General features: G+C 45.1%; 1 protein-coding gene across 14 annotated transcripts in view; it reads left to right on the top strand.

Annotated features, from left to right (window-relative positions):
* The window catches only part of LOC106576150 (transcription factor SOX-5), a 383,455-nt gene that overhangs the window by 351,217 nt on the left and 24,738 nt on the right, over nucleotides 1–7,500 (top strand). The gene's annotated exons all lie outside the window — the stretch shown is intronic.

Below are 7,500 nucleotides of genomic sequence, written 5' to 3' on the forward strand. Positions count from 1 at the left end.
CAGTAAAACACACACACACAACCACACAGTAAAACACACACACAAAGACACAGTAAAACACATACACAACCACACAGTAAAACACACACACACAACCACACAGTAAAACACACACACACAACCACACAGTAAAACACACACACACAACCACACAGTAAAACACACACACACAACCACACAGTAAAACACACACACACAACCACACAGTAAAACACACAGAACCACACAGTAAAACACACACACACAACCACACAGTAAAACACACAGAACCAACCACACAGTAAAACACACACACACAACCACACAGTAAAACACACACACACACAACCACACAGTAAAACACACACACACAACCACACAGTAAAACACACACACACAACCACACAGTAAAACACACACACAACCACACAGTAAAACACACACACACACAACCACACAGTAAAACACACACACAAAACCACACAGTAAAACACACAGAACCACACAGTAAAACACACACACACAACCACACAGTAAAACACACACACACAACCACACAGTAAAACACACAGAACCACACAGTAAAACACACACACACAACCACACAGTAAAACACACACACACAACCACACAGTAAAACACACAGAACCACACAGTAAAACACACACACACAACCACACAGTAAAACACACACACACAACCACACAGTAAAACACACACACAAAACCACACAGTAAAACACATACACAACCACACAGTAAAACACACACACACAACCACACAGTAAAACACACACACAACCACACAGTAAAACACACACACACAACCACACAGTAAAACACACACACACAACCACACAGTAAAACACACACACACAACCACACAGTAAAACACACACACACAACCACACAGTAAAACACACACACAACCACACAGTAAAACACACACACACAACCACACAGTAAAACACACACACACAACCACACAGTAAAACACACACACAACCACACAGTAAAACACACACACACAACCACACAGTAAAACACACACACAACCACACAGTAAAACACACACAACCACACAGTAAAACACACACACACAACCACACAGTAAAACACACACACACAACCACACAGTAAAACACACACACAACGACACAGTAAAACACACACACACAACCACACAGTAAAACACACACACAACGACACAGTAAAACACACAGAACCACACAGTAAAACACACACACACAACCACACAGTAAAACACACACACACAACCACACAGTAAAACACACACACAACCACACAGTAAAACACACACACACAACCACACAGTAAAACACACACACAACCACACAGTAAAACACACACACAACCACACAGTAAAACACACACACAACCACACAGTAAAACACACACACAACCACACAGTAAAACACACACACAACACACAGTAAAAAACACACACACAACCACACAGTAAAACACACACACACAACCACACAGTAAAACACACACACACAACCACACAGTAAAACACACACACACAACCACACAGTAAAACACACACACAACCACACAGTAAAACACACACACACAACCACACAGTAAAACACACACAACCACACAGTAAAACACACACACACAACCACACAGTAAAACACACACACAACCACACAGTAAAACACACACACACAACCACACAGTAAAACACACACACAACCACACAGTAAAACACACACAACCACACAGTAAAACACACACACACAACCACACAGTAAAACACACACACACAACCACACAGTAAAACACACACACAACCACACAGTAAAACACACACACACAACCACACAGTAAAACACACACACAACCACACAGTAAAACACACACACACAACCACACAGTAAAACACACACACAACCACACAGTAAAACACACACAACCACACAGTAAAACACACACACACAACCACACAGTAAAACACACACACACAACCACACAGTAAAACACACACACAACCACACAGTAAAACACACACACACAACCACACAGTAAAACACACACACAACCACACAGTAAAACACACACACAACCACACAGTAAAACACACACAACCACACAGTAAAACACACACACACAACCACACAGTAAAACACACAGAAAGTCCTGTAAAGGGACACACCACTTGAACAAAGGCACACATATGTCCTCTCACATATACTCATTTTAATCATGTTCAAGTCACACACACACACACACACACACACACACACACACACACACACACACACACACACACACACACACACACACACACACACACACACACACACACACCTGCACTGGCCTCTCATTGGCAGCTGTGAGGAGAGGAGACAGTAGAGATCTGTGTGGAACTCATTTAGTCCAGGTCATGACCTCCCTGGTCTCCCCTGGTCTCTATAGTCTGACAGAGATAAGACTGGGACAAAGACTCACTGTGACGGTTACATCCATACAATAACTACTCTGTAGTCTCAGTCTAACACACACTATATGGCAGGGGAACAGGTATGGGGGTAGGGAGAGAGAAAGAGATAGAGAGAGAGAGGTATTATATTAGTAGAGAGATGGAGGGATTTAAAATGATGAAATCAAGGTATGAGACAGGTACTTTTGAGGGGTGAGGGAATGAAGGGATAGGAGAAAGAGAGGAGAGGAGGATAGGAGAAGAGTGAGTGAATCACCGTGCTAGAGCGGTATGAAGAGGGGAGGTGAGAGGGTGAGGGTGAGGAGGAGAGGAGTACGTGAACAGCAGTGCTAAAGAGGTATGAAGAGGGGATGAATGAAGGGATGAGGAGGAGGAGAGGAATGTGTGAACAACAGTGCTGGAGAGGTGTAAAGAGGATCAACGGAGCGGGTCAGGTATCAAATTACTGCACTGTACACCGAAGGGAGGGAGGGAGGGAGGGAGGGAGGGAGGAGGGAGGGAGGGAGGGAGGGAGGGAGGGAGGGAGGGAGAAAAGTGACAGAAAGAGAGGATAGAGAGAGAGACAGTGTGTGTTATCAGGGCACGTGTATGCATTGACACTTAATAATGCTGACAAAGTGGCTACAGGATAGTTAGCATTGGAAACATTATTTCAGTGCTGATATCTCTGCGTAGACTAGTCTGTGATGCCTGTGGCAAATGCCTTCACTGATCAATAACAGCACAAATAGGAGAGTAGGAAGGTCTCATATAGGTAGTATCGTAGTGTTAGGGCGTTCCAACACACACACACACACACACCCACAACACACACTGTCCCACCTTCAACTCAGTCTCAGACAGTGAGAGAAAGAAGTATAAATCCATACAGATTTCAGGTCTGCTATTTTTCTTTGCGTTCTTATTTGATCACAGTACAGCCTCCTTTCCTCAGATCTTCACTGCCACCAACAATAGAGCTGATAGAATGACAGAATAAGATGGAAAGAGATAGTGGATTTAAAGGTTTTAAAGTTCATCCCTGATCTCCCTCGCCCCTCTCTCTCTCTCTCTCTCTCTCTCTCTCTCTCTCTCTCTCTCTCTCTCTCTCTCTCTCTCTCTCTCTCTCTCTCTCTCTCTCTCTCTCTCTCTCTCTCTCTCTCTCTCTCTCTCTCTCTCTCTCTCTCTCTCTCTCTCTCTCTCTCTCTCTCTCTCTCTCTCTCTCTCTCTCTCTCTCTCTCTCTCTCTCTCTCTCTCTCTCTCTCTCTCTCTCTCCACTTAACAAACAACCATCACACAGGCAGGCGAGGACAGTTAGCTCTAAGGGAATAAAACAGGACTAATGTAATAATTGGTCTGTTGCACAATGGGCCTATCTGACCAGAGTAAACAGAGGCTGTGGCCTGGACTGAAGCCTCATCTATTCACACAACAAAGAGCAAGAGGGAGGAAGAAAGCAGAATCAGAGTAAAGGTGGAGATTATTGACGGGAGAAGATGTCTGTTACAGGCACACAAAGATTCACAGATCTGTTCTAACTGGCTGAGACCACAGCGGAGAGGCGAGAAACAAAGGGCTTAGGGTGGGGGGTGTGAGGGGTGTACACACACACACACACACACACACACACAAACAGACACACACTTATAGGAATACACACACATTATCTTCTCAGGCGTACACACCTGTTTGTTCATGTGTAAACACCCCATTGTTTCGTTTTTTTTCCCGCATTCTTGCACACACACACACACAGACACACACAAACACGTCTTTGACACACAAACATACACACACATGCATGTGCTCACACAGACACACACTCTTAACGTACACACACACACACACACACACACACACAAACACGTCTTTGACACACAAACATACACACACATGCATGTGCACACACACACACACACACACACACACACACACACACACACACACACACACACACACACACACACACACACACACACACACACACAGAGAGAACCCCCACAGATCCTTCTAGTGATGGAGTAGGACTCACATGAAGGGATTAGGGTAAGAAGAAAAAGAGCAGGTTTAGAGAGTTGAAACGAACACAGCTCAGGGTTGAGAGACAGACAGGGGGAGATGGAGACACTCCTTACAAATCCCTTACTAACCTTCTCCCCTGTCTTCCCCCTCCTCCTCCCCCCTCCCTGCACCACCTCCTAGTGCCTGGCTAGTAGCTGACATTTAAATTCCGTCTCAACTAAGATAGGATTTTCCCCCTCTCACTCATTGTGTTGTGTGTGTCTGTCTCCCCCTCCTCCTCCCCCCTCTGGTCACCCCGGGGGCTCCGCGCTGTCACTTCCTGTTTGATGACATGCGTGTCGTTTTGGCGATGGGGGTATGCTCTGGGCGTTCTCTGTAGTGTGTGTGTGTGTGTGTTAGTGTGTGTGTGTGTGTGTGTCTGTTTCTGTGTGTGTGTAAAGTGACTTGTCACTCTGCTCGCTGGCCCATTGAGCAGGCCTGAGTGATGGGAGCTGGCCCTGTAATGGAACTCAATTCACACTGCAAATATAGCTATGCTAAACTGCCGGTCCCAACACACAAACACACACACACACACACACACACACACACACACACTCCCCGCGGTCCACTGGCCTCCCAGGCGGGTCAGAGCTAGTGGGGAGGGGTGTGGAGGGAGGAGAGGAGGGGGTTCACCCACCTCCAGGAGTCATGGTGGGGGTAATTGAACAGAAATGACCAACGAGACCTTTATTTCATCAGCCAGTCCTGACCTACTGTACTGTGTCTCAGTGCTCAGTGCAACCAGTCTCAGAGCACAGCCGAGTAGAAAGACACGAAGAGAGGGTTTTGAGAGTGAGCATCCCTGTGTGCATGCGGGCTAGCGTGCTTGTCAGATATTTGAAAAGACATATTAATATATTAATTTGAGATTCTCAAGGAAAACAAGTGCTTAGTGTGTGTGCTTGACTGTTGTTTTGCTCAAGAAGAGGATTGAAATGTCTTTATTAGAGATAGCAGGAGGAGTGTGTCTAATGGGAAGCAGTGGCTGATGGGTAGTGAGAGCTGCCATGGCCATTTGCATAAACCAGTCTTTGTTTCCCTTCCGTGGCCGGCGGCCAACCACCAACAGAAGGACGGAAGTTCCTCTCACAACATAGTGGGCTGCTCCCAAACCCAAACCCTCCCTTTACACAGAAATACAATAAAAAAACAGCCCGTTTTGACTCATAAACAGCTATTCTCTTCCTCATCTTAAAGACAATTAGGAACAAACGCATTTGGTGAAAATTGTTGTGAAGAAACATGAAGGGAATGAGCGAGCGTTGTTGTGGAGAGCAGAAATAGCTGGAGGAGGAAGAGGGCTTGTGATGAATATTGTAGCTCATTCCTTTCCAAGTGTATTATGGTATGTCTGTTGCTGTGGAAATATTTGCTCGAAAGCATGAAATACCTTGTCTGATGATTAGATTGTGTAAATATCCAAGAGCACTGTATCTACTCTGGATTATTAGTCATTTACATCTTATTCTGAAATGAAACCTCCGATCCCCTCAGTAGATATTACTGTCTGATATTTCAGCCGTTTACTTGTTCCTTCTAAGCAGAAAGCAGCCTGTCTTCATGCCAGTCTGACAATTAGTGTCTGGAAGAGTCTTTATTTCCTTTGGAATTGTTGTGAGTGTAATGTTTGCTGTTCATCTTTTATTGTTTATTTCACTTTTGTTTCTTATCTATTTCACTTGCTTTGGCAAAGTTTAACATATGTTTCCCATATCAATAAAGCCCCTTAAATTGAATAGAGAGAGAGGTAAAAAAAGTGATTTTGATGGGGAGAGTCAGAGAGAAAGATGGGGGAAAAGTTAGGAATGTGTTCACTCAGAATCCTACTGGGTCACGCTGAGAGAGAGAAAGTTGGGAATGTGTTCAATCAGAATCCTACTGGGTCACGCTGAGAGAAAGTTAGGAATGTGTTCACTCAGAATCCTACTGGGTCACGCTGAGAGAGAGAAAGTTAGGAATGTGTTCACTCAGAATCCTACTGGGTCACGCTGAGAGAGAGAAAGTTGGGAATGTGTTCACTCAGAATCCTACTGGGTCACGCTGAGAGAGAGAAAGTTAGGAATGTGTTCACTCAGAATCCTACTGGGTCACTCTGAGAGAAAGTTGGGAATGTGTTCACTCAGAATCCTACTGGGTCACGCTGAGAGAAAGTTGGGAATGTGTTCACTCAGAATCCTACTGGGTCACGCTGAGAGAAAGTTAGGAATGTGTTCAATCAGAATCCTACTGGGTCACGCTGAGAGAGAGAAAGTTGGGAATGTGTTCAATCAGAATCCTACTGGGTCACGCTGAGAGAAAGTTAGGAATGTGTTCAATCAGAATCCTACTGGGTCACGCTGAGAGAGAGAAAGTTAGGAATGTGTTCACTCAGAATCCTACTGGGTCACGCTGAGAGAAAGTTAGGAATGTGTTCACTCAGAATCCTACTGGGTCACGCTGAGAGAGAGAAAGTTGGGAATGTGTTCACTCAGAATCCTACTGGGTCACGCTGAGAGAAAGTTAGGAATGTGTTCACTCAGAATCCTACTGGGTCACGCTGAGAGAGAGAAAGTTAGGAATGTGTTCACTCAGAATCCTACTGGGTCACGCTGAGAGAGAGAAAGTTGGGAATGTGTTCACTCAGAATCCTACTGGGTCACGCTGAGAGAGAGAAAGTTAGGAATGTGTTCACTCAGAATCCTACTGGGTCACGCTGAGAGAGAGAAAGTTAGGAATGTGTTCACTCAGAATCCTACTGGGTCACTCTGAGAGAAAGTTGGGAATGTGTTCACTCAGAATCCTACTGGGTCACGCTGAGAGAAAGTTGGGAATGTGTTCACTCAGAATCCTACTGGGTCACGCTGAGAGAAAGTTAGGAATGTGTTCAATCAGAATCCTACTGGGTCACGCTGAGAGAGAGAAAGTTGGGAATGTGTTCAATCAGAATCCTACTGGGTCACGCTGAGAGAAAGTTAGGAATGTGTTCAATCAGAATCCTACTGGGTCACGCTGAGAGAGAGAAAGTTAGGA

Source organism: Salmo salar, chromosome ssa17 (genome assembly GCF_905237065.1).
Source record: "Salmo salar chromosome ssa17, Ssal_v3.1, whole genome shotgun sequence".
Taxonomy (NCBI): domain Eukaryota; kingdom Metazoa; phylum Chordata; class Actinopteri; order Salmoniformes; family Salmonidae; genus Salmo; species Salmo salar.